The 26828-nt window shown below is 43.2% G+C and overlaps 1 protein-coding gene across 4 annotated transcripts in view; it reads right to left on the reverse strand.

Moving 5' to 3' along the window:
* The window catches only part of LOC143815609 (uncharacterized), a 48227-nt gene extending 34261 nt beyond the window's left edge, over window positions 1-13966 (reverse strand). Inside the window, exons 1-2 of one of the 4 annotated variants that reach the window (XM_077294991.1) lie at window positions 13138-13336; window positions 12984-13027 (exon numbers count right to left, since the gene is read on the reverse strand). The gene's annotated coding sequence lies outside the window, so the exon portion shown is untranslated. Of the gene's footprint in view, window positions 1-12983; window positions 13028-13074; window positions 13337-13544; window positions 13592-13816 lie in introns of those variants that run through there. The other 3 variants (XM_077294988.1, XM_077294989.1, XM_077294990.1) reach the window with 3 other exon arrangements.
* Window positions 13967-26828: the final 12862 nt, after the last annotated feature.

Below are 26828 nucleotides of genomic sequence, written 5' to 3' on the forward strand. Positions count from 1 at the left end.
GAGACCAGCAGATCGGTGATAAAATCCATAGCAAGATGTGACCATGGCAAACTAGGAACCTCCAAAGGGCACAGCAACCCTGCAGCTGGGGCATGTGAGGCCTTTGACCTAGCGCACACAGTACACTGACGCACCCACTTGATGATTTTTCTTTGCCACCCTGGCCACCAGAAACTTTGACTGATCGACTTTCTAGTTTCCAAAATCCCTGGATGACCTGCCAACTGAGACGCATGACATTCAGCAAACAAAGCTCTCCGCAAGGCTCTAGGCACAAATAATTTACCATACGGAGTGTTAGTTGGTGCAGCATTCTGGGCCTTTAGGATGCTACTCTCCAACTCAGAACCCAATGCTGCCACCACCACCCCTCTCTGCAAAATACATTCCTCCTTCTCAGTATTAACTGCTGGAGAGAAACTGTGAGACAAAGCATTCGCTTTAACATTCTTCGTCCCAGGGATATATGTTACGGAGAAATGAAACCTGGCAAAAAACTGCCCACCTAGCTTGACGGGCATTCAAACGTTTAGCAGCATCCAGGTATATCAGATTGTTATGATCAGTAAATACCTGTATCGGATGTCTAGCCCCCTCCAAAAAATGTAGCCAATGCTCAAACGCGAGTTTAATAGCCAGCAACTCTCTGTTCCCAACATCATAGTTGAGCTCAGTCTCTGAAAAGTTTTTAGAAAAGAAAGCACAGGGATGCACCCCATCCTCTCCCTCTTGGGACAGAACTGCCCCCACCCGTACTGAAGAGGCATCAACCTCTACCAGAAATGGCTTGGTCTCATCTGTTATAGGTTTAGCGATCACAGAAAAATTCTTTATGAATTTTCTGTAATAATTAGCAAATCCTAAAAATCTTTGAACCGACTTCAAACATTCAGGCCTAGGCCACTACAATACCGCCTGAACCTTCACTGGGTCCATCTCAAACCCATCACTGGAGACAAGGTGCCCCCAAAAACTCATTTTCTGTACCGCAAGCTCGCACTTCTCCAATTTAGCAAACAGTGAGTTTTCGCTCAAAATCTGTAGAACTTCAAGGACTCTCTGCCAATGCGACTCCAGATCGGACGAGTAGATCAAAATATCATCCAAATGAACAATAACACTCCTACCGATCAACGACCTCAGAATGTCATTAATGAAATTTTGAAAAAACGCAGGCGCATTAGTAAGGCTAAAAGGCATCACCAGACACTCAAAATGACCCTCTGGGGTATTAAAGGCTGTCTTCTGTTATGATCCCAGTGGCTAAGGATCACAAATCTAACCAGCTAAGTCAGAGATAATAGGACAAGCTCTGGGGATGTGGTAACTGGACTGACCGCAAACCTGATTCTAACCAAACACACTAAAGGTAGCCGTGGAACGTTTCCTGAAATCCTAGACGTCTCTTCACGGCCTGAGAAACTGACTACCCCAAAAGAGAAGGTAAAGACCTCACTTGCCTCAGAGAAATACCCCAAAGATATAGAAGCCCCCCACAAATAATAACGGTGAGTTAAGAGGAAAAGACAAACACAGAGATGAAAACAGGTTAAGCAAATGAGGCCCGCTAACGCTAGATAGCAGAAAATAGCAAGGGATCTGTGCGGTCAGTAAAAAACCCTATGCAAAAATATCCACGCAGAGAATGCGAGAACCCCCACACCAACTAACGATGTGGGGGGAGCAACTCAGCACCCCAGAGCACCAGCAAGCAGGGAAATCACATATTAGCAAGCTGGACCAAACACATCATATACTAGGACACATCTTGAACACAGATGAGCAAAAATAAGCAAACAAAACTTAGCTTCTCTTGGAGAGACTGATAACGGATGTAGACAGGAGCAATCAGAATAGCACTGAATACAACGACAGCAGGCAACCACTGAGAGTCCAAGTGAACTAAATAGGAACCAGCTAACAGATAACGAGACAGCTGATCCAACCTCAGACCTGCAGAATGACAAAAGAGCCACCAGAGGGAGCCCAAAGACAACACTCACACAGTACCACTTGTGACCACAAGAGGGAGCCCAAAAACAGAGTTCACAACAGTCTTCCATTCATCGCCCTCCATCACCCGCAGCAAATTATATGCCCCACGAAGGTCAATCTTAGAGAACCACCTCGCTCCGGTAAGTTGGTTAAACAAATCCGGAATCAGCGGCAATGGGTAAGGATTGCGCACAGTGATCTTATTGATCTCCCAAAAATCCAGACACGGCCTATGGCGCCCATCCTTCTTTTTGACAATAGTGTTTAGATAGGTTGTAGTTATTTGAATTGTTGCTAAGTTTCCTCTAAAAAAATCTGAAAATTAGTATAAGAAAATATTTTGCTTTATATTTACAAAAATAGTAATGTTCCAAAGTACCGAAGCTTATTTGCATTGATTATATACAGCAGTAAAAGGAAAACTCTTTGGTATCATAGAACAATGAGCCAACTAAAAATTTTCATTATCAGATTTGAATTCAGAAGATCAATATTATAAAAAATGGCTCATTTCATTAATTAACCTGACAACTTTTGAAAATACCTAGAACAGTTCTTTTAAATCTGATTCAATCAACAAAGTCCGTAGTAGAATCTTTAATTCTTTAATAGGTCCCTTATTTTCTACTTTAAGCTCTGTTTTGTAACCATTACTGATTCCTGCATTTTGACCTTTGCCTCGCATACAACCTGCATTTTATTACACCTTATCTGACTCTTAACTTTGCTTTGATTGCGTAATTTTTTTCTCTTTGTTTTGTAACCAGTTGCATACCATACCATACTTGGTGGCAGTGATCAACCAACTTAGCAACACTAGACACTATTATGGTTCATATTCCACCATAGATCAAATTAGTGGCTGTAACACTAGTTCTAAAAATCAAATATTAGTTTATCAGGGTCGTCCGAAACTAATCCTAGATGCATATCAATTTATTGTAATAGTCTGCAGCGTAAAGTACTGCAGTGGGCAGGCACCAGGCCTCTCTGACCTTTCCGCCACCTGCACACTGCAGTACTTTGCGCTGCCCTCAACAGGGCAAGACTAACTTGAGAACAGAGAAAGCATCAACAAACTCAGAAGACCGATATCACCATCCCTAGTTATACAAGTAAGAGGTTTGAATATGTCAGAGGAAGTTTTTAATTAACTTACGATAACAATAATCAAAACCTAATAACCTCTGTAAAGATTTAAAATTAGTAGTTTGCACCTAATAAAGAACGGTCTGTAACTTAATGGGATACATCTGAAAACTTTCAGCAGAAATCAAATGACACAAAAACACGGAAATTGCTGCACCTCAAACTGACACTTCTCTAGTTTGGCAAACAAATGATTATCACAAAGAACCTGGAGCACCTGTGGAACATGCTCCTGATGCTACGCCCGAGAACCAGAGTAGATCAAAATATCACTCAAGTATATCATAGTTACATAGTTATTAAGGTTGAAGGAAGACTTTAAGTCCATCTAGGTCAACCCATAGCCTAACCTAACATTCCCTAACATGTTGATCCAGAGGAAGGCAAAAAAAAACCATGTGGCAAAGAGTAAGCTCCACATTGGGGAAAAAAATTCCTTCCCGACTCCACATACGGCAGTCAGACTAGTTCCCTGGATCAATGTCCTATCAAGGAATCTAGTGTATATACCCTGTAACATTATACTTTTCAAGAAAGGCATCCAGTCCCCTCTTAAATTTAAGTAATGAATCACTCATAACAACATCATACGGCAGAGAGTTCCATAGTCTCACTGCTCTTACAGTAAAGAATCTGCGTCTGTTATTATGCTTAAACCTTCTTTCCTCCAGACGTAGAGGATGCCCCCTTGTCCCGGTCTCAGGTCTATGATTAAAAAGATCATCAGAAAGGTCTTTGTACTGTCCCCTCATATATTTATACATTAAAATAAGATCAACCCTTAGTCTTCGTTTTTCCAAACTAAACAGCCCCAAGTGTAATAACCTATCTTGGTATTGCAGACCCCCCAGTCCTCTAATAACCTTGGTCGATCTTCTCTGCACCCGCTCTAGTTCAGCTATGTCTTTCTTATACACCGGAGACCAGAACTGTGCACAGTATTCTAAGTGTGGTCGAACTAGTGACTTGTATAGAGGTAAAATTATGTTCTCCTCATGAGCATCTATGCCTCTTTTAATGCATCCCATTATTTTATTTGCCTTTGTAGCAGCTGCCTGACACTGGCCACTGAATATGAGTTTGTCATCCACCCATCCACCCAGGTCTTTTTCATTGACGGTTTTGCCCAGAGTTTTAGAATTAAGCATATAGTTATACATCTTATTACTTTTACCCAAGTGCATGAACTTACATTTATCCCCATTAAAGCTCATTTGCCATTTATCAGCCCAAGCTTCTAGTTTACATATATCATCCTGTAATATAAAATTGTCCTCCCCTGTATTGATTACCCTGCAGAGTTTAGTGTCATCTGCAAATATTGAAATTCTACTCTGAATGCCCCCTACAAGGTCATTAATAAATATGTTAAAAAGAAGAGGGCCCAATACTGACCCCTGTGGTACCCCACTGCTAACCGCGACCCAGTCCGAGTGTGCTCCATTAATAACCACCCTTTGTTTCCTATCCCTGAGCCAGCTCTCAACTCACTTACACATATTTTCTCCTATCCCCATTATTCTCAATTTATGTATCAACCTTTTGTGTGGCACCGTATCAAAAGCTTTTGAAAAGTCCATATACACTACATCTACTGGGTTCCCTTGGTCCAGTCCGGAACTTACCTCTTCATAGAAGCTGATCAAATTAGTCTGACATGAACGGTCCCTAGTAAACCCGTGCTGATACTGGGTCATGAGGTTATTCCTCTTCAGATACTCCAGTATAGCATCCCTTAGAATGCCCTACAGGATTTTACCCACAGTAGAGGTTAAGCTTACTGGCCTATAATTTTAGTTCAGTTTTTGTCCCCTTTTTGAATATTGGCACCACATTTGCTATATGCCAGTCTTGTGGTACAGACCCTGTTATTATGGACTCTTTAAAGATTAAAAATAATGGTTTATCAATGACTGTACTTAATTCCTGCAGTACTCGGGGGTGTATCACATCCGGGCCCGGAGATTTGTCAATTTTAGTGATTTTTAGACGCCACTGTACTTCCTGCTGGGTTAAGCAGGTGACACTTAATGGGGAATTTTTGTTATCACTGATCATATTGTCTGCCATGGGATTTTCTTGTGTAAATACTAGTGTTGAGCGATACCGTCCGATACTTGAAAGTATCGGTATCGGATAGTATCGTCCGATACCCGAAAAGTATCGGATATCGCCGATACCGATACCCGATACCAATACAAGTCAATGGGACACCAAGTATCGGAAGGTATCCTGATGGTTCCCATGGTCTGAAGGAGAGGAAACTCTCCTTCAGGCCCTGGGATCCATATTACTGTGTAAAATAAAGAATTAAAATAAAAAATATTGATATACTCACCTCTCCGGAGGCCCCTGGACATCACCGCTGGTAACCGGCAGCCTTCTTTGCTTAAAATGAGCGCGTTTAGAGCCTTCCATGACATCACGGCTTCTGATTGGTCGCGTTCCGCTCATGTGACCGCCACGCGACCAATCACAAGCCGCGACGTCATTCTCAGGTCCTAAATTCCTAGAATGAGGAGTTTAGGGACTGAGAATGACGTCACGGCTTGTGATTGGTCGCGTGGCGGTCACATGAGCGGCACGCGACCAATCAGAAGCCGTGACGTCATGGAAGGCCCTAAACGTGCTCATTTTAAGTAAAGAAGGCTGCCGGTTACCAGCGGTGATGTCCAGAGGCCTCCGGAGAGGTGAGTATATCAATATTTTTTATTTTAATTCTTTATTTTACACAGTAATATGGATCCGATACCGATTCCCGATACCACAAAAGTATTGGATCTCGGTATCGGAATTCCGATACCGCAAGTATCGGCCGATACCCGATACTTGCGGTATCGGAATGCTCAACACTAGTAAATACTGATGAAAAAAAGTCATTTAGCATATTGGCTTTTTCCTCATCCTCATCCACCATTTCCCCCAGACTATTTTTAACGGGGCCAACACTTTCATTTTTTAGTTTCTTACTATTTATGTAGTTAAATAATATTTTGGGATTATTTTTACTCTCTCTGGCAGTGAGTCTCTCTGTCTCAATTTTTGCTGACTTGATTTGCTTTTTACAGAATTTATTTAATTTTCTGTATTTATTTAGTGCCTCATCACTACCTACTTCCTTTAATTCTCTAAATGCTTTCTTTTTGTCACTTATTGCACCCCTTACAGCTCTATTTAGCCATATTGGTTTCCTCCTATTTCTAGTATGTTTATTCCCATACGGTATATACTGTGCACAGGTCCTATCCAGGATGCTAATAAACGTCTCCCATTTTCTTTGTGTATTTTTATGTCTCAGGATATCGTCCCAGTTAATTGCACCAAGATAATCTCTCATCCGTTGGAAATTTGCCCTCCTGAAGTTTAGTGTCCTGGCCACCCCTCTACTACACATCTTATTAAAGGATACACAAAAACTTATTATTTTGTGATCACTATTTCCCAAGTGACCCCCAACCCTTATATTTGCTATGCGGTCTGGCCTGTTGGTTAATATTAGGTCTAGCAGTGCCCCCCTTCTTGTTGGGTCCTGAACCAGCTGTGAAAGGTAATTGTCTCTCATAGTTGTCAAAAACCGATTACCTTTGCTGGAACTGCAGGTTTCTGTTCCCCAATCTATTTCAGAGTAGTTGAAGTCCCCCATAATAATGACTTCTCCTTGAGTCGCAGCTTCATCTATTTGCTTTACGAGGATATTCTCCATTGCTTCCATTATTTTTGGAGATTTATAACAAACCCCTATCAGTAATTTATTATTTTTTCCCCTCCCCTTATCTCCACCCACAGGGACTCTACATTTTCATTAAATTCACCTATATTATCACGCCAGATGGGTTTTAAGGACAATTTTACATACAGACACACCCAACCCCCTCGCTTATCTGTACGGTCATTTCTGAAAAGGCTATAGCCCTGCAAGTTAACAGCCCAGTCATGGCTCTCATCCAGCCATGTTTCAGATAGAAAAAAAAAGGGGGAGAAGCCAGCACTGCTTATGGTCAGAACGCAACAATTAAAGTGCACATGCACAAACTAAATTCTAACTGTATTTCAAATATGAGACATTTAGCAAACAATTGATCAATTCTTTGAGCTACCCCGCCACTTCACAGCATTCTCATAATGGGGCAGTCCTACTCTACATATTTTATTTGCGTTGTGCCATTACGGCCTCCTAAATGTATTAAGAGTATAAAAAGAAAGACCACATTACATGCAAACTGTACCTGGAGCATTTCAGAATCACTCCCTTGGTGCCAGAAAAGGCAAGCGCGGGTAAAGGCCGATCAGGTCCTGTGCGGACATCTCAGATCTGGCTTCCACACTCCCAAACCAGCACCAAAGTTAAAGGGTGAGACGGGCTGAGACACAGGTGCACAATTAACTAAAGCCTGAGGCAGGGCAGGGCTGCTGTGTGTGTGAACAGCAGCCTATCAATCACAGTGAACACAGAAAGAATAAAATACGTAGAGTAGGACTGCCCCATTATGAGAATGCCGTGAAGTGGCGGGGTAGCTCAAAGAATTGATCAGTTGTTTGCTAAATGTCTCATATTTGAAATACAGTTAGAATTTAGTTTGTGCATGTGCACTTTAATTGTTGCGTTCTGACCATAAGCAGTGCAGGCTTCTCCCCCTTTTTTTTCTGCTGTTGCATTGGTAAGTGGCTGACCACCACTGTTGCCGCGCACGCTGGGTTATGTACGCTATTCTTTCGGTGTTCACTGTGATTGATAGGCTGCTGTTCACACACTCAGCAGCCCTGCCCTGCCTCAGGGTTTAGTTAATTGTGCACCTGTGTCTCAGCCTGTCTCACCCTTTAACTTTGGTGCTGGTTTGGGAGTGTGGAAGCCAGATCTGAGATGTCCGCACAGGACCTGATCGGCCTTTACCCGCGCTTGCCTTTCCTGGCACCAAGGGAGTGATTCTGAAATGCTCCAGGTACAGTTTGCATGTAATGTGGTCTTTCTTTTTATACTCTTAATACATTTAGGAGGCCGTAATGGCACAACGCAAATAAAATACGTAGAGTAGGACTGCCCCATTATGAGAATGCCGTGAAGTGGCGGGGTAGCTCAAAGAATTGATCAATTGTTTGCTAAATGTCTCATATTTGAAATACAGTTAGAATTTAGTTTGTGCATGTGCACTTTAGTTGTTGTGCTCTGACCATAAGCAGTGCTGGCTTCTCCCCCTTTTTTTTCTGATGTTTCAGATATCCCCACCATGTCATAATTATGCTCCAACAACATTAATTCTAATTCGTCCATTTTGTTGGCGAGGCTTCTGGCATTAGTATACATGCACTTGATGTTCCTCTCTGTACCTCTATTCTTTCTTAAATTATTAACTGTTCTAATCCCACCCCCCCATGCCACCGCCACCCCCAACTTCCTTATTTGTGCCCAGGTCTCTATCTGCCCTATCTTCCCCTCCTATAAATTGAATACCCTCCCCCCAATCCCTAGTTTAAACACTCCTCAACCTTCTAGCCATTTTCTCCCCCAGCACAGCTGCACCTTCCCCATTGAGGTGCAGCCCGTCCCTAGCATAGAGCCTGTAGCCCACTGAGAAGTCGTCCAAGTTCTGCAGGAACCCAAACCCCTCCTTCCTACACCAATTCTTGAGCCACCTATTAACCTCCCTAATCTCCCGTTGCCTCTCTGGCGTGGCACGTGGTACAGGCAGTATTTCTGAAAATACCACGTTGGAGGTCCTTGCTTTCAGCTTGCAGCCTAATTCCCTGAAATCATCTTTAAGGACCTTCCACCTACCTCTAACTTTTTCATTTGTGCCAATGTGCACCATGACTGCTGGGTCCTCCCCAGCCCCTCCCAGTAATCTGTCCACCCAATCAGCGATGTGTCGGACTCGAGCGCCAGGTAGGCAGCACACCGTTCGACGATCCCTGTCTTTGTGACAGATTGCCCTATCTGTTCCCCTAATAATTGAGTTCCCCCACTACCAGCACCTGTCTGGCCTGTACTGCTCTCCTATTTCCTTCCTTACTGTAGCAGTCACTCCTCCGGCTTTCAGAGGGCATGCCTGGCTGCAGCAGTGCTACCCCTGTACTGGCACACCCCTCATCCGCCAACTTAGCAAACTTATTGGGGTGTGCCAGATCAGGACTAGCCTCCCTGGCACTCTTCCCTCTACCCCGCTTTCTGAATGTCACCCAGCTAGCTACTTCACTGTCCTGCAGCTCCATCCTACCATCCTTACCTCATCTATCCCATTGAGCGTCTGCTCAGTGAGCAGAAGACTCCTCTCCATATTGTCTATGGATCTCAGTGTTGCCAGCTGCACATTTAGATCCAGAATCTGGGTTTCCAAATGCACAACGTGCTCACATCTCGTGCAGCAGTATGCACCCTCGACCGGCTGATCAAGGACTGCATACATGTGGCAAGATGTGCACTGGATGGCATTAACAATAGTGGAGCACATTTCCTAATGGGGATTGCACCAGACAGAAACATTAAATAAAAATAAATTCAAAGTATTAATAAAAAACAGACAGCAATTCAGTGATTCCTCCCTTGGAAACTCCCTGAATCCAAAGTCACTGAATCACAAGTCACACTTACCGCAGTTCACACTTACACTCAGGTCACACTCAGCTCGCTCACACTCGCTAAGCTGAAGATTTAAAGATTTTTTTTTTCCTTTCAGCAAGAATCCACCTTGCTGTCCAATGCTCTACCAAAAAGGACTTGAGTCCTAAACAGCTGCCCCTTTATATCCCCTTAATTATGAGCCCCCACCCTAAGTTAACCCCTTGTGAATATAGCTACTCCCAATTCAGCAACTCACACCAATTCACACAGGTATTTGTTAAAGGCTTTCCTTATACCTCTTCACTGAATCACAAGTCACACTTACCGCCGTTCACACTTACGCTCAGGTCACACCCAGCTCGCTCACACTCGCTAAGCTGAAGATTTAAAGATTTTTTTTTTTCCTTCAGCAACAATCCACCTTGCTTTTCAATGCTCTACCAAAAAGCAAATCATCACAAATCTACCCACCAAAGAAAAAATATATAGTTTATGAAGTTCTGAAATACACCAGTAGCATTGGTCAAACCGAATGGCATCATCAAATTTTCAAAGTGAGTCTCAGTAATATTGAAGACAGTCTTCCTCTCATCACCTTGGCAAACACGTATAAAGTTATATACCTCTCTCAGATCCAGTATAGGAAACCACTTGGACACCACAAGTTGATTAAACTGATCAGGAATAAGAAGTAACGGGTAGGGGTTACATACAGTAATCTAGTTGATCTCTCTAAAAAACAAACAAGGATGCCAACCTTCATCTATTTTCTTAATAAAGCAAAATCCAATGGCAACTGGTGAGGTGGAAGGTCTTGTGTGACCCTTGGAGAGACACTGTTGAATGTACTCTTTCAAGGCACCTCTCACAGAGAGATTAAGCAGACGAGATTTAGGCAATTTTCCTCCTGGGATAAATTCAATAGCACAATCATATGACCTATAGGGGAAAGAACCTCACATTCAGAAAAGATGTCCTCAAAATCCTGAATAAAATCTGGCACAAGAGATATCATAGATGCCTGGGATTTTGACAAACAATTTGAAAAACAAAAATTCCCCCAAGACTTAACCTTGAGACTTTCCAAATTGATGGAATGATTATGTTTGACTAACCACTGTGTTTGACTAGCCAGGGCATACTTAACATAACTTTAGCTTTTAATGAAGGAAAGACCATGACAGAAATAGATTCTTTGTATAACACTCTCCCTCTCATGAAGACATTGTCAATCTTACAAGTAACGTGACTTTGGGTAAGGTTAGTATTATAAATTGCGAACGCTTCAATAGGATGACCGAGAGTTGACACTGTGTACTCACACTCAATAGGAAAATCACTGTCAATGAGATCTAGGGCAGAACCGGAGTCAACAAATGCAGTGCTAACTATAACTGAAGATTTGGTAACCAAAGATACTTGTAAAAAACAACCATTAATATGCATGAGAGATAACTTCAAACTGTTAAGATCAGTGTCCTTACATATTAATGAGTTTTTTCTTCCTCTTTACAAGAAATTCATTGTTGTATTTGAAACACTCAATCATTACATAACCCGTTCGATCGCAGTATAAACAGAAATGAGCAGGTGCTTCACATACAACTCCCTCCTTGAACTCTCTGCAGTCCCCAATTTGCATGGGTTCACCTGCCTCAATAGGATGAGAGGGAGTAATCACAGAAACAGTCTCAAATGTGTCCTGATCCCTAAGATATTAGTTTAGGTGGACCACCAGAGACATTGTCTCATCCAGGGACAACAGAAAGAGATTAACATTGTCTCATCCAGGGGCAACAGAGAGGGATTATATAATCCATTGTATTTTAGTGAGACCCTGGCAAAATTGTCAGCAGAGAGCTGGGTCATTTCAGGAGGTCTCCACTGCCCAGCATCTGAACTGAGAGCAGTAGTCCTCCACTTTACGATTTCCCTGAACCATCCTACGGATCATTGATTTAGCAACTGCAATTTAATCTGCATCATCATAAATTAGCCCCGGAGCAGAGAAAAAGCATTAGGAAAACACTGGAGAATTCTCAGGCAAAACAAATGCCCAAGCCTGAGGATCTCGACAAAGCAAAGACAAAACAATACCCATGCGTTGACTCTATCCTCCCGAATGAGGTAGGACGGAGATAAAAAACACAGATGGAAACCGCACTTGGGTCCACGTTGAAACAGACCGGTAATTGTATTTTAGGCTTAGATGACTGATTAAGGTGGAGAAGAACCTGTAGAGTGGGGTAAAATGCAAGCTGTTGTTGCTGCTTGATGTCTGCCACTTCCAAAGACAAAGACTGCAATTACACGGTTAGGGCGTCCGTGATGACTTCTCGGCACACAACAAACGGAGTGGGCTGGTGACAATGTTATGACTGCCAAAGCACATTCGCACAGGTAACAAACAAGCCAAGAATATAAGTAACTGAATCTGACAGGTCCCTGTTCAGACAAGGAAAAGCCCGTTTCTGATCCTGGTGTCTCTGCCTGACCGACGGTAGCTTACCCTGAATGTCATTAGCAATTCTTAGGATCAATTATCAGTAATATTCGTGATTAATGGATTTAAAAATGGAATGCCATAGAAGATCCTTAATTTGTATATAGTGTGGATGTTCCAAAACCTTTGGCTATTTGGTGCATATACTGAACATTAACCACATATTGTACAAAATGGTCTATAATATTTTCCAGCAATTTTTTATTTTTTGTATGAAACCCAAATAATATTCAGTCAGTAATTAAATAACTTGAGATTTTATGGATCATATAACTAAGGTTTGACATGGTTAGAATTACTAAAGATAAAGTATCACTAGTAATTCTCAATGTTTACAGCCATATAATTATCATACATTATCAATCAGACATGGGCCCGGTGTATCACACCCGCTGAAATCTGTGAAATGGAACGCAGGACTTTAAAGCACTTGGAATGTAGATTTGATTATTTGATAATAATGTAATGTTTAGTTACTAACTAATCTTAATTCAACCACAAAGAGCGAGCGTGTAAGGACCTGTATAGCATGGCACCTTGTGCTACGTAGCTGGTTTCCATGTGCTAAAATATATCTAATAAATGGCAGACGGTCTCGGATTAAATCATATATAGTTATATCTGAAATACAGTTTGCATTTTGGGGTGAAAACAAAGTTCAGTTATGACTTTTTAAGAATCAGTATATATTTTGACTTTTGTACAATTGCTCGGTGGAGGAAAAAAAAAAGGTTAAATACACTGCAAGTGCACTGGATAGGTGGGTTAGACGTCCCTTACCTGGGGGATCTTGTTACTCTGGGTTCACCGTAACATGTATTCTCCTGAAAGCAGAAGCGCAGTCTGGAGGTGAGACAAGGCCGATACTTACTTTGTAACGCAGCTAAAATACATCTCACTTCCGGGTGTCATACACAGATACATTAAGGCTTGCCTTTGTCCGTGGACTTGAAGTTTAAAGCTGTCTCCCCTTCTGTGCATCCCACAGTTTAAAAGTTTGAAGACGGCTTGTAAAGAAAGCCGGTGACATATTCCACCTGGAGGCAGCTGTTCTGGGTCATAACAGGTTTTGTGTTTGTCGAAAGCCTTTGTAATAATCTCCCTGGAGGGGCTGAATGAGCTGTGGTAATATCTCTATGGAAACCACTGAAAGTTTAACCAGTGTTTAGAGATTACAGAGGGTGCATTTACAATAGGCCTTGGACGCACCTGTCTGACAAAGTGACCCGGCCGATAAAGAAAATGCTTTTTCTTATGACAATAACAAAAAGGCTCACGATTCATGTGCTCGAGGGAAATTCAGCTTTTGTAAAGATGCATAGAAAAGCAGGATCAAAGTACCTCTTTAGGGTAGAGACTTTTTAGTTTCCTCTGGGCTTCAGAACTCTGGTGTAACTGCTTCCCCTGCAAGCCATTTAACCACACCTTTGATGTCATGCACAAATTCCAGTAAAATAAGCACTGTGTATATGTTATGTTGTATTTCAATGTAGAAAGTTACCTAACCTGACAGCAGTGACTTTTTTAATTTCCAAAGGAAAGCTGGACGATTATATTCTTTGTCCAGTTATTTATTGCTCAATCCCCAGCACACAATGACCTGCAATTATTACCTTCCGGTTGGTCCTGCAGGAATCTGTGTCCTCAGCCTAATATATTCCCTCCTATCCACATTGGCCGATCATTTGTAGCTTCATGTTTGTGCATATTAAAACAGCATGGAAAGTCCCTTGTTATCTGAAGAGCTGCAGCCATCCGCATCCACGTCCTTCTGTGTGACTTGCCTTGTGACTGCATTTAATCATTACGTTAGATCATCATATTTATCTTTGTGTCAGAGGTGTAGCTGAGGGTTCAGCCTATGGCCAAAAAACACATCTGAGTGGGCCCCCTAACCAAATTAACAATGTTTAAAACTATAGTGGTGCACCGTAATTATAGGGTGTATAGTGGGCACCTCAGCAGAAGACAGATTAACAGTTCTCCTTTGTAGTGCCCGACTTATAATAATGCCCACCACTGTGCCCCTATGTAATAGTAGCAAAATTTCCCCTGCAGAAAATATTAATGCCACCTGTAAGCAGCCAAAAAAATAATAGTGCAATTTTTGCCCCATCCTTTCCCCAAAAGTAATAAAGTTCACGTTTGCTTATTTGACGGGTATAAAACCTTGCGTGCCTCCATAAAGTAATGATGCCACATGTACCGCCAGTAAGTAGTAATGCCCCCTGAGGTCACCCAACATATAGTACTATTGACCCTTAGCAGGGCCGGACTGGGACTAAAATTCAGCCCTGGCATTTGAAGTTACACAGGCCCACTTGTCACATGGTGACTGTATAATATCTTTGTACACTTGTAGGCAGGGCCGGTTTTAGGCAAAGTGGGGCCCTAGGCAAAGTTTAAAATGGGTCCCCAAATGCTAACATATTGCACATCACACAGAAGCCTTTCTGTTGTATTTACGTGCGCTGAGTTCAGGCCGCTAAACAAGTTTGATCGACAATACTGAAGTTGTTCAACGCTTGTTTCCCGGCCTCTTTCCACCAGCTGAGGAATAATGATGAGACAGAACGATCACTAATAGATCACTAACAGATCACCATACAGTATCATGTTTTCAGCAGCACATCTACAGTTTACACTGGCAATGTGCTGCTGACAACAAGGCTTTTAGTTCCAGCAAAAACAATCCGAATATGCAGCATTTTACTTGTTTAGTAAAATACACCCCATAGTCCTCCATATATTATAATGTGCTCCATAGTCCTCCATATAGTATAATACACTCCCTATAGTCCTCCATATATTAAAATACACTGCTCAGTCCTCCACATAGTATAATACACTCCTCATAGTCCTCCATATAGCATAATACAATCCTCATAGTCCTCCATATAGCATAATACAATCCTCATAGTGCTCCATATAGTATAATGCACCGCCACAGTCATCCATGTAGTACAATTCACTTCCCATAGTATAATGCACCCCACAGTTCTTCATATAGTATAACGTATTCCCCATAGTCCTCGATACAGTATAATGCAGCCCACATATAGTATAATGCAGCCACCCCAGAGTATAATGCAGCCACCCCAGAGTATAATGCAGCCACCCCACAGAGTATAATGCAGCCACCCCAGAGTATGTAACCCCCATAGAATATAATACAGCCCACCTCCCCATAATATATAATGTAGCCCCCCATAGAATATAATGCAGCCCCCCATAGTATATAACGCAGCCTCCCCCATAGAATATAATATACCCCCACAATAGTATATAACACAGCCACATAGTACATAACATGGCCTCCCCCATAGAATATAATATACTCCCCATAGTATATAGCAAAGCCCGCATATTATATAGCACAAACCGCATAGTATACAGCACAGCCTGCATACTATAGCACAGCTCGCGTAGTAGATCACACAGCAGTATTCAGCACAGACCACACAGTAGTATACAGCACAGACCACACAGTAGTATACAGCACAGCCCACGTAGAAGTATACAGCACAGTCCACACAGTAGTATACAGCACAGCCCACAGAGTAATATATACAGCACAGCCCACAAAGTAATATATACAGCACAGCCCACAAAGTAATATATACAGCACAGCCCACAGAGAACTATATACAGCACAGCCCACAGAGAACTATATACAGCACAGCCCACAGAGAACTATATAAAGCACAGCCCAGAGTACTATATACAGCACAGCCCAGAGTACTATATAAAGCACAGCCCAGAGAGTACTATATACAGCACAGCCCAGAGAGTACTATATACAGCACAGCCCAGAGAGTACTATATACAGCACAGCCCACAGAGTACTATACACAGCACAGCCCACAGAGTACTATATACAGCACAGCCCACAGAGTACTATATACAGCACAGCCCACAGAGTACTATATACAGCACAGCCCACAGAGTACTATATACAGCACAGCCCACAGAGTACTATATACAGCACAGCCCACAGAGTACTATATACAGCACAGCCCACAGAGAACTATATACAACACACAGTAGTATACAGCACAGAGCACAGCCCACAGAGAACTATATACAGCCCACAGTAGTATACAGCACAGAGCACAGCCCACAGAGAACTATATACAGCCCACAGTAGTATACAGCACAGAGCACAGCCCACAGAGAACTATATACAGCACAGAGCACAGCCCACAGAGAACTATATACAGCCCACAGTAGCATACAGCACAGAGCACAGCCCACAGATAACTATATACAGCCCACAGTAGTATACAGCACAGAGCACAGCCCACAGAGTACTATATACAGCCCACAGTAGTATACAGCACAGAGCACAGCCCATAGAGTACTATATACAGCCCACAGTAGTATACAGCACAGAGCACAGCCCAGAGAACTATATATAGCACACAGTAGTATACAGCACAGAGCACAGCCCAGAGTACTATATATAGCACAGAGCACAGTAGTATACAGCACAGAGCACAGCCCACAGAGAGCTATATACAGCCCACAGTAGTATACAGCACAGAGCACAGCCCACAGAGAGCTATATACAGCCCACAGCAGTATACAGCACAGAGCACAGCCCACAGAGTACTATATACAGCCCACAGTAGTATACAGCACAGAGCACAGCCCACAGAGTACTATATACAGCCCACAGTAGTATACAGCACAGAGCACAGCCCACAGAGTACTATATACAGCCCACAGTAGTATACAGCACAGAGCACAGCCCAGAGAACTATATATAGCACACAGTAGTATACAGCACAGAGCACAGCCCACAGAGTACTATATATAGCACAGAGCACACAGCAGTATACAGCACAGAGCACAGCCCACAGAGAGCTATATACAGCCCACAGTAGTATACAGCACAGAGCACAGCCCACAGAGAGCTATATACAGCCCACAGTAGTATACAGCACAGAGCACAGCCCAGAGAACTATATATAGCACACAGTAGTATACAGCACAGAGCACAGCCCACAGAGTACTATATACAGCCCACAGCAGTATACAGCACAGAGCACAGCCCACAGAGTACTATATACAGCCCACAGCAGTATACAGCACAGAGCACAGCCCAGAGTACTATATACAGCCCACAGCAGTATACAGCACAGAGCACAGCCCACAGAGTACTATATACAGCCCACAGCAGTATACAGCACAGAGCACAGCCCACAGAGTACTATATACAGCCCACAGTAGTATACAGCACAGAGCACAGCCCAGAGAACTATATATAGCACACAGTAGTATACAGCACAGAGCACAGCCCACAGAGTACTATATATAGCACAGAGCACACAGTAGTATACAGCACAGAGCACAGCCCACAGAGAACTATATACAGCCCACAGTAGTATACAGCACAGAGCACAGCCCACAGAGAGCTATATACAGCCCACAGCAGTATACAGCACAGAGCACAGCCCACAGAGAGCTATATATAGCACAGAGCACACAGTAGTATACAGCACAGAGCACAGCCCACAGAGAACTATATACAGCCCACAGCAGTATACAGCACAGAGCACAGCCCACAGAGAACTATATACAGCACACAGCAGTATACAGCACAGAGCACAGCCCACAGAGTACTATATACAGCCCACAGCAGTATACAGCACAGAGCACAGCCCACAGAGTACTATATACAGCACACAGCAGTATACAGCACAGAGCACAGCCCACAGAGTACTATATACAACCCACAGCAGTATACAGCACAGAGCACAGCCCACAGAGTACTATATACAGCCCACAGTAGTATACAGCACAGAGCACAGCCCAGAGAACTATATATAGCACACAGTAGTATACAGCACAGAGCACAGCCCACAGAGTACTATATATAGCACAGAGCACACAGTAGTATACAGCACAGAGCACAGCCCAGAGAACTATATACAGCCCACAGCAGTATACAGCACAGAGCACAGCCCACAGATAACTATATACAGCCCACAGCAGTATACAGCACAGAGCACAGCCCACAGAGAACTATATACAGCCCACATCTCTTCTCTTCCTCCCCTCACCTCCTCCGAGAATGGCCCCACAGTCCAGAAAAAAAAAAAACTCTCCTCACCTCTCCTCGTGCCCAGCGTTGCTTCCTGGTTCCTGCTCCTGTCTCAGCAGCTGCAGTCTGCCCGGGACACAGCAGGTGCGCGATGATATGACATCATCGCGCACCCGCAGTGTCAGAGGCAGAGCGGGGAATGATGGGAGAGGAGCGTCTGTAGACGCTCTCTCCTCCATCATTGCATTCAACTGTACCGGCGTCTATACGCCGGTATAGTTGAATGCGACGGCGGGGGCGGCGGATTGAGCGGCCCACCACTGGCACCGGCCCTTCTGGCATTTGCCAGAAGTGCCCTATGGCCAGTCCGGCCCTGACCCTTAGGTCCAGGGCCGGTTTTAGGCAAAGTGGGGCCCTAGGCAAAGTTTAAAATGGAGCCCCAAATGCTAACATATTGCACATCACACAGAAGCATTACAACCTGACACCCCAGCCTTAAAAGGGTTGTCCACAACTAGGATAACCCCTTCTAGATCTAAATGTTTACCCCCCTGAAAAGAAAAACACTTATACTCACCTCCCATGCTGGTGCAGTTCCAGCGATGTCGGCACTTGCGTTCCTAGGGTTCACATGAGGTTGTTATGATATGTGAGCTTGCCCTCAATCAGCGCTGGTGTCACTGTCCCTTCCTTGATAATGTATACATCCTGGGACATGAGGGGCCAAACATTCAGATTGGTATGGGGTTGTCCTAGTAGTGGCCAACCTCTTTAATCTGCTTATGTTTACAATCACATCACACCCCAGTGTACACTTTAATGCATAGTGTAAGAAAGCTGCCATACAGACATGACATTCACCATAGAAACTTCAGTGTTGTTTGTGTACTGAATCCACTAACACTCTAGGGCCCCAATTCATCAAAGTGTTTTTGTCAGAATTCTGGCATAATACACTTTGAAAAGTCACACGTTGGCTAAGACTGGGTGACAATGGAGAAAAGCCATAACATCTATATATGTTATGGCGTTTCGCCATTGTCACTCAGTCTTAGCAGAAAACCCAAAGTGTAAAGAACACGGGCTGGAGGGGACAATGAGAAGCCTGCTTACCAAATTCTGCAAAAGCTACACTGCTTTAGTGGCCTAAATAATGCCACAAATGTGCACTGCTGGCAAGATGCACATCAGTGATTTGATGTGCTTAATGAATTAGCCGCATCTTAAGGTACCGTCACATTAAGTGACGCTGCAGCGATATAGACAACGATGCCGATCGCTGCAGCATCGCTGTTTCGTCGTTGTGTGGTCGCTGGAGGGCTGTCACACAGACAGCTCTCCAGCGACCAACGATGCCGAAGTCCCTGGGTAACCAGGGTAAACATCGGGTTACTAAGCGCAGGGCTGCACTTAGTAACCCGATGTTTACCCTGGTTGCCAGTGTAAATGTAAAAAAAACCAAACACTACATACTTACATTCCGGTGTCTGTCGCGTCTCCCGGCGTCCGCTTCCCTGCACTGTGTAAGCGCCGGCCCTAAAGTAGAGCGGTGACATCACCGCTGTGCTCTGCTTTACGGCCGGCCGGCGCTGACACAGTGCAGGGAAGCGGACACCGGGGGACACGACAGACATCAGAAGGTGAGTATGTGTGTTTTTTTTTTACTTTTACAATGGTAACCAGGGTAAACATCGGGTTACTAAGCGCGGCCCTGCGCTTAGTAACCCGATGTTTACCCTGGTTACCAGTGAAGACATCGCTGGATCGGTGTCACACACACCAATCCAGCGATGTCAGCGGGTGATCCAGCGACGAAATAAGGTGCTGGCCTTCTAGCTCCGACCAACGATATCACAGCAGGATCCAGATCGCTGCTGCGTGTCATACACAACGATATCGCTATCCAGGACGCTGCAATGTCACGGATCGCTATCGTTATCGTTGTTAAGTTGTTCAGTGTGAAGGTACCTTTAGTCCTGCACGGCCATCACTAAGATAGGCGTGTGAAACATCAGACTTAATGAATCAGGCTCTTATGTACACAAATCCAAAAAGGAGGGAAGTATGAAAACTGAATAAAATTAAGAATATTTTATTAATGTATATAAATACAAATTAATACAAAAAATGTGATATATATGTGTCTTATGTACAAAGCAATGTTGGAGAGGAAAAATAATTCAGCACATCCATTTGGTAATATATAAAAAATGTTCATCTTTATTTTTAATTAAAATTAAAGTACAAACATCAATATGATGTTTTTCATGTTTTTCATATACTGCGGTAATAAGGACGATGAGGAAGAAGTTCTCAACACATCCTCAAAATCAGGCAGGTATTCCAGCAGAGATCAGGTATCAACCCTTGCTAAACAGGTACCCAAGCAGTGTCTTTGACAGTGCTCACTCCACCTTACTACCTCCTGAGTCTACCAGCCCACCACAGGATTGTGCAACGTTAGTCCTAGAACCACAGGAGAGGGCTCTAGCACATAACAATTGATTAATTTTGAGTGCATGGCACCTACATGCAGATGTATCTTTTGAATGACCTGATTAACATACCCCTGGCTCAAGGGTGCAGAATCTATAGTGATTATAGGTATAGGGCGAGACAATTTATGTACATAGAGACCCTGGTCCTGGATGAACCGGGTGTAAATCAGATTAAACCACACCCCACTGTCCAAAAATGGTGAAATAACTAGCTTACTTTTGCCAAAATGTATCTCGGCAAGTAAAAAGAATTGTCACCTACCCACAGAGGAAATATGTACACGGTTAGGTATGAATGGACAAGAACCCACAAAATGGCCCTGCTAGCCACAGAAAAAGACTCCCTCTTTGCGCAGAACTGTTAAAGGACTGATAAAACGAGTCATCCCCACAATTGCATTGGTTCCTCAGTAGACTCAGTCCTACATTCCATTGACCCCTGATCCCCCGAATATTGAGGCATATCTTTATGTCTGTGACGTAGACGTTGGAAGTTCACACGGATTGCTAAAGACATGGCCGCCTTCATGGAAATCAGGGTCTCATACAGAGCAAAGGCATCCTTTACCCTCTCAGAAAGACCCTGACAGAACTGACTACAGAGCGTGGGGTCATTCCACCTAGTATCCGTAGACCACCTATGGAACTCGGAGCAATACTCCTCCAATGGCCAGTCTCACTGCTGATGCTGATGTAATTTATACATCCAAAGAGACACAGTTGAGGTCGTCATAGATAAGACCCAGAGTTTGAAAAAATTAATTGATCATCTGAAGCGAAAGAGTCAGCTGGGAGAGAAAATGCCCATTCTTGAGGGTCACTCTGCAGAAGAGAGAATATGGTCCCCACCTGTTGCTTCTCTGTACTCGAGGAGTGAGGAGACAACCTAAAATAAAGTTTTTTGGCCTCACTGAAAGACACACACTTATCCCGACCCCCAAAGAACCTATCTGGCAGAGTGATCTTGGGCTCCACCAGGGGATGCCCGAGAGACACGGGACCTAAGCCTGGAGATAATGGGCGCTGCAAAACCACTGAGCGCAAGTACTCCACATCCAGGCTGAGTTGTTGTAGCTGTCCTGCTAGAGCAGCCACGGGATCCATAATGGAGTAAAAAAGGTACAGCCAGTGATAATGTCACGTAGTGACTAGGGACAGTGGGCGCCTACAATATCCGTCGAACTAGGGGGTATCTAAATCTATCCCTGTCCCCCAAATTACCCTAAAACCATATTTGTTTCCTCCCTCAACTAGGCAGGTGTGAGGCTGAAGTGGATATGATTTCTCTAACCAGACGGATATGGAAAGACAGATATGGATGAAAGAAAACTAAAATCATAAAATATACTCATAAAACAAGATAGTGGAACACAGGAAAATGATGTTGGCAGATATGCAACAGATACAGACTTTTTTGTGTGCAGGAGGAGTTTCCACTTCTCTGACAGTAGATGGCGATGCTGTTACTGTTATATGCTTAGTTAAATGTAATGCATGTACTTTGGTTTCATTTTCTCTCTGGTAAAAGGTCCTTTAGACTTCCTGTTATGATGCCAAACTATACAGGTTATGGGCCCAGCATAGAAGACAATAAGGACTTGGTGAATGCAAAAGAATACTTCAAAGCAATTCTCTCCAAACATGTAAGACAAATAAGTTAAAGATGAGCAGCAGTTCAGAGCTAAGCTGAACAATGAGAACTATCAGTTATGGAAGTTATGGAAGTGGAGATGTTATTGTCTAAAGATGATTTATGGGAGGCAATCACTACAGACAGACCTAATGATACTAATCAGACATGGGATAATAAAAACACAAGCCACAAAATATATGTGTGGGCCCACAAAGGTGCCAACGTCAGATGGAGTCCGGGAGAAAAGAGCGCCTGGAAAAGTCTGGAGGTATGGGAAATGAGCGCTGCAGAGGGGCGAGATACTCGCAGGGACGGTAGCGCTGTAGCCTCGAAGAACACCGGCGCCGTGCAGCAAAGGTCGCGTTGCTCCCATATATTTTGTGGCTTTCAGTACTCAAAAAACTGTTTCTGATGAAGGTCTTGTGATTAGACCGAAAACGTTTAATTTTGAACTGGATGCACCGAATAAATGAATTTCTTATCTTGCAAAAAGATCTCCTGAGTGCCAAGTAATTTATTGCTTATATTTGACAGGTTGGATACCTAACTTGTGCACCTCCAAGAAGCCCTGAGTGCCGTGTCTATTATTGCTACAGGTTTTTAAATACATCAGATAGGGATTATATACATTAGATAGGACTGCTCTATTATGGGTATACCTTGACGATTGGTGGAGCAGCTTAGTATACATTTTTTTTGCAAAAAAATTTATCAACTAAATACCCTGTTTTTTTTCCATTTTTTTGACTAGCACTTGCTCATTACTGTGATTTTTTTACAACAGAGTATTTTTGACCTCATTGTGCTGTTTTGTGTCTTCAAGTTTCTTGGTGATGTGAACATGTTCCTACAGACTTGTTCAATGTGCAAGTAGCCCATGTGTTTCTGGTTCTATAAGAGAATCTATTAGTGACGAGTAGTGATGAGCGAGTGTACTCGTTGCTCGGGTTTTCCCGATCACGCTCGGGTGACCTCCGAGTATTTGTTATTGCTCGGAGATATAGTTTTCATCACCTCAGTTGCATGATTAACAGCTTCCGGATACACTGAATACATGTGAGGAATGCCTGTTTGTTAGGGAATTCCCACATGTATTCAACTTATCCTTTTAATAGTTAGTGTAGATCTGCAACTGTTCAGTCCACAACTCCTAAGATACCAACAGTCCTTTTTAGGGCTAATTTGGGGGTCCAGTGATTGCAGCGCTAGGTAGGCAGGGGAGTCTATGTGCACATATCCAAATCAGTGCAAGGCCTGCAGGCACTGTGAGTACATAGCTCTCACTGCATACCTCCAAAAGCTCCATTACTGTCTGATGCTGCTGCTTATCTATATATATATAATTTTCTAAGGTCCACTTCCGTCTGTCCATCTGTAATGGAAATCCAGCGTCGCCGATTGGTCGCGCCCAGCCGGCTGTGACCAATCAGCGATAGGCACAGTCCGGCCGCAAATTGGCCCCTAACTACTCCCCTCCAGTTAGTGCCCACATAGCGTTTTAGCAGTCCGTTAAACGGACTGCGTTACACACCGCGACATAACGCGATGTTCGCAGTCCGTTAACGCTGCCATTAATCCTGCAAGTGTGACCAACTTTTTACTATTGATGCTGCCTATGCAGCATCAATAGTAAATAATGTTAAAAATAATAATAATAATAATAAAAAAAAATCACTATATTCTCACCTTCCGGCGTCCGCGGCAGCCTTTCCTGCTCCTCGCGACGCTCCGGTCCCAAGAATGCATTGCGGCAATGACCCCAGATGACGTAGCGGCCTGGCAAGATCGCTACATCATCATGAGTTATTGCCGCAAGGCATTACTGGGAAAGGAGTGTCGCGAGGAGCATCGCTAAAGGCCTGGGCTGGATCCGGGGGCCGCCGGAAGGTAAGTATATAACTATTTTTATTTTAATTCTTTTTTTAACATGGATATGGTGCCCACATTGCTATATACTACGTGGGCTGTGTTATATACTAAGTCGCTGTGCTATATACTACGTGGCTGTTGTATACTACGTGGGCTGTGCTATATACATGGGCTGTGCTATATACTGCGTGGGCTGTGTTATATACTGCATGGGTTGTGCTATACACTACGTGACTATGCAATACACTACGTGGCTGTGCAATACACTACGTGGCTGTGTTATATACTACGTGGCTGTGCTATATACTACGTGGGCTGTGTTATATGGTACGTGGGCTGTGAGACTCTTTTGCCCGGGGCCCTCAAAAACCTGGAGCTCGCCCTGGCTTCACTGATTGTTCGCGACCGGCCGGGCGTGAACAATCAGCAACAGGCGCAGTCTTTATATCTTTGAGAAATGGGTTTCTTCTTGCCACTCTTCCATAAAGGCCAGATTTGTGCAGTGTACCACTGATTGTTGTCCTATGGACAGACTGTCCCATCTCAGCTGTAGAGCTCTGCAGTTCATCCAGAGTGATCATGGGCCTCTTGGCTGCATCTCTGATCAGTCTTCTCCTTGTTTGAGATGAAAGTTTAGAGGGACGGCCGGGTGTTGGTAGATTTGCAGTGGTTAGATACTCCTTCCATTTCAATATGATCGCTTGCACAGTGCTCTTTGGGATGTTGAAAGTTTTTGAAATAATTTTGTATCCAAATCCGGCTTTAAATTTTCCACAACAGTATCACGGACCTGCCTGTTGTGTTCCTTGGTCTTCATGATGCTCTCTGTGCTTCAAACAGAACCCTGAGACTATCATAGAGCAGGTGCATTTATACACAGAGGTGGATTATATTTATCATCATTAGGCATTTAAGACAACATTGGATCATTCAGAGATCCACAATGAACTTCTGGAGTGAGTTTGCTGCACTGAAAGTAAAGGGGCCGAATAATATTGCACGCCCCACTTTTCAGTTTTTGAATTACCCAAAAATTTAAAATAACTAATAAATTTAGTTCAATTTCACAATTGTGTTCCACTTGTTGTTGATTCTTCACCAAAAATTTACATTCGGTATCTTTTTTTGTTTTAACCATGATATGTGGGAAAAGGTTGAAAAGTTCCAGGGGGCTGAATACTTTCGCAAGGCACTGTATGTATAGACTGTATATATGTTTTCCCAATTTTTGATCCCATGGATCCATTTTATGTCCATTTTGCAAGCTAGCGAGAAAATCTCGCAATACGTTTGTCATACGGATGTCACACGGATGCTTGCATGTGAGAAAATTACATCCTCGTATTGCACATGGATGACATACGGATCACTGTTCAGGGAACATTTCTGCGATTCTCGACCATTTAAAACAGACCGAATTTTTCATACGTTGTGTGTGACTCCAGCTAAAGTAGATCCCCCAACATTAAACATAATGGTATTTTACTTACTGATCAGAAGGGGTGTGATTGTCAGGACCTTGTAAAACAACAGGGTCAGCAGCATTTTTCCCCCTCCACAGCAGCACTGCCATCTATCTGCAGTGTAGGAAAGTGCAACACAGCCCTATGTATGTGAACGGAGCAGCTCCCTGTACAGCAGTGCCACTTTGACAGTAAAAATGATGAAGGAGAATTAACCCCATAACTGAGCGTATTTACACCATTGTATAATAATTGGTAATATCCCTATAAAAAAAAAAAAGTAAAAAAAGTAAAATCTGCAGATTTACTTTTTTTTTTTTTTGCAAGGCTGTTTTCACCAATCACTCCCATCGGGAAACAATGTACAGTCTGAGTTATGTCAACACTGCAATTTTTTACTTGGAACCAGAGGTGACTCCAGGTCACCAATAAGCTGCAACCTTAGAAGGAAGATTGTAAAGTCTATGACTGTCCAATAATATGGAAAATCTGATGGTTCAGAACCTGTCCGGTCCCTTTCAGGCTGCATTCATTTATATCTTCAATTTTAAAGCTGAAGTCTTAAACAGGTAAAGTTTTACTTTTATTCTACTTTCACATATGTAGCAAATATTTTATATCTACCTGCTTGAAATCGGCTGGGCAAGGAGTTCGGCAAGCTGGAAAGCCCCCAAGGCAAATATTAGGATCTGTTTCAGCTTTGCATTAGTATGCTTTATGGGTAGTGTGGTGCCACCTGCAGGTCATTTTATCTTACTGCAGTTTTATGAAAATTAATGTTTAAAATGTATTTTGTGATAACATCGTGGATGTGTGGTTTGTTTGGCTATTTTCTTGCTGAAGCGGGCAAGTTTACCTTTCAAATGGTGTATCATTCGTGTGTGTACCCGGCTGCAGTATGAACGGAGATGCAAAGGAATCACCGAAAAAGAGGGTTTTGAAATAATATAGAAGGATGAGAAAAACCCATTAACCTATCGTATTTTGTCGAGTTCCTCATACATGGCAGTGGTATCACTCACTACCTGTATGCAAATAAAGTATAAGAAACCAATGCAGACAGTGAACAAAAAGTTTATAAGAACAGAGGCTTAGCAATTTTACTACATTTGGCAA

This window comes from Ranitomeya variabilis, chromosome 3, assembly GCF_051348905.1.
Source record: "Ranitomeya variabilis isolate aRanVar5 chromosome 3, aRanVar5.hap1, whole genome shotgun sequence".
Lineage (NCBI taxonomy): Eukaryota > Metazoa > Chordata > Amphibia > Anura > Dendrobatidae > Ranitomeya > Ranitomeya variabilis.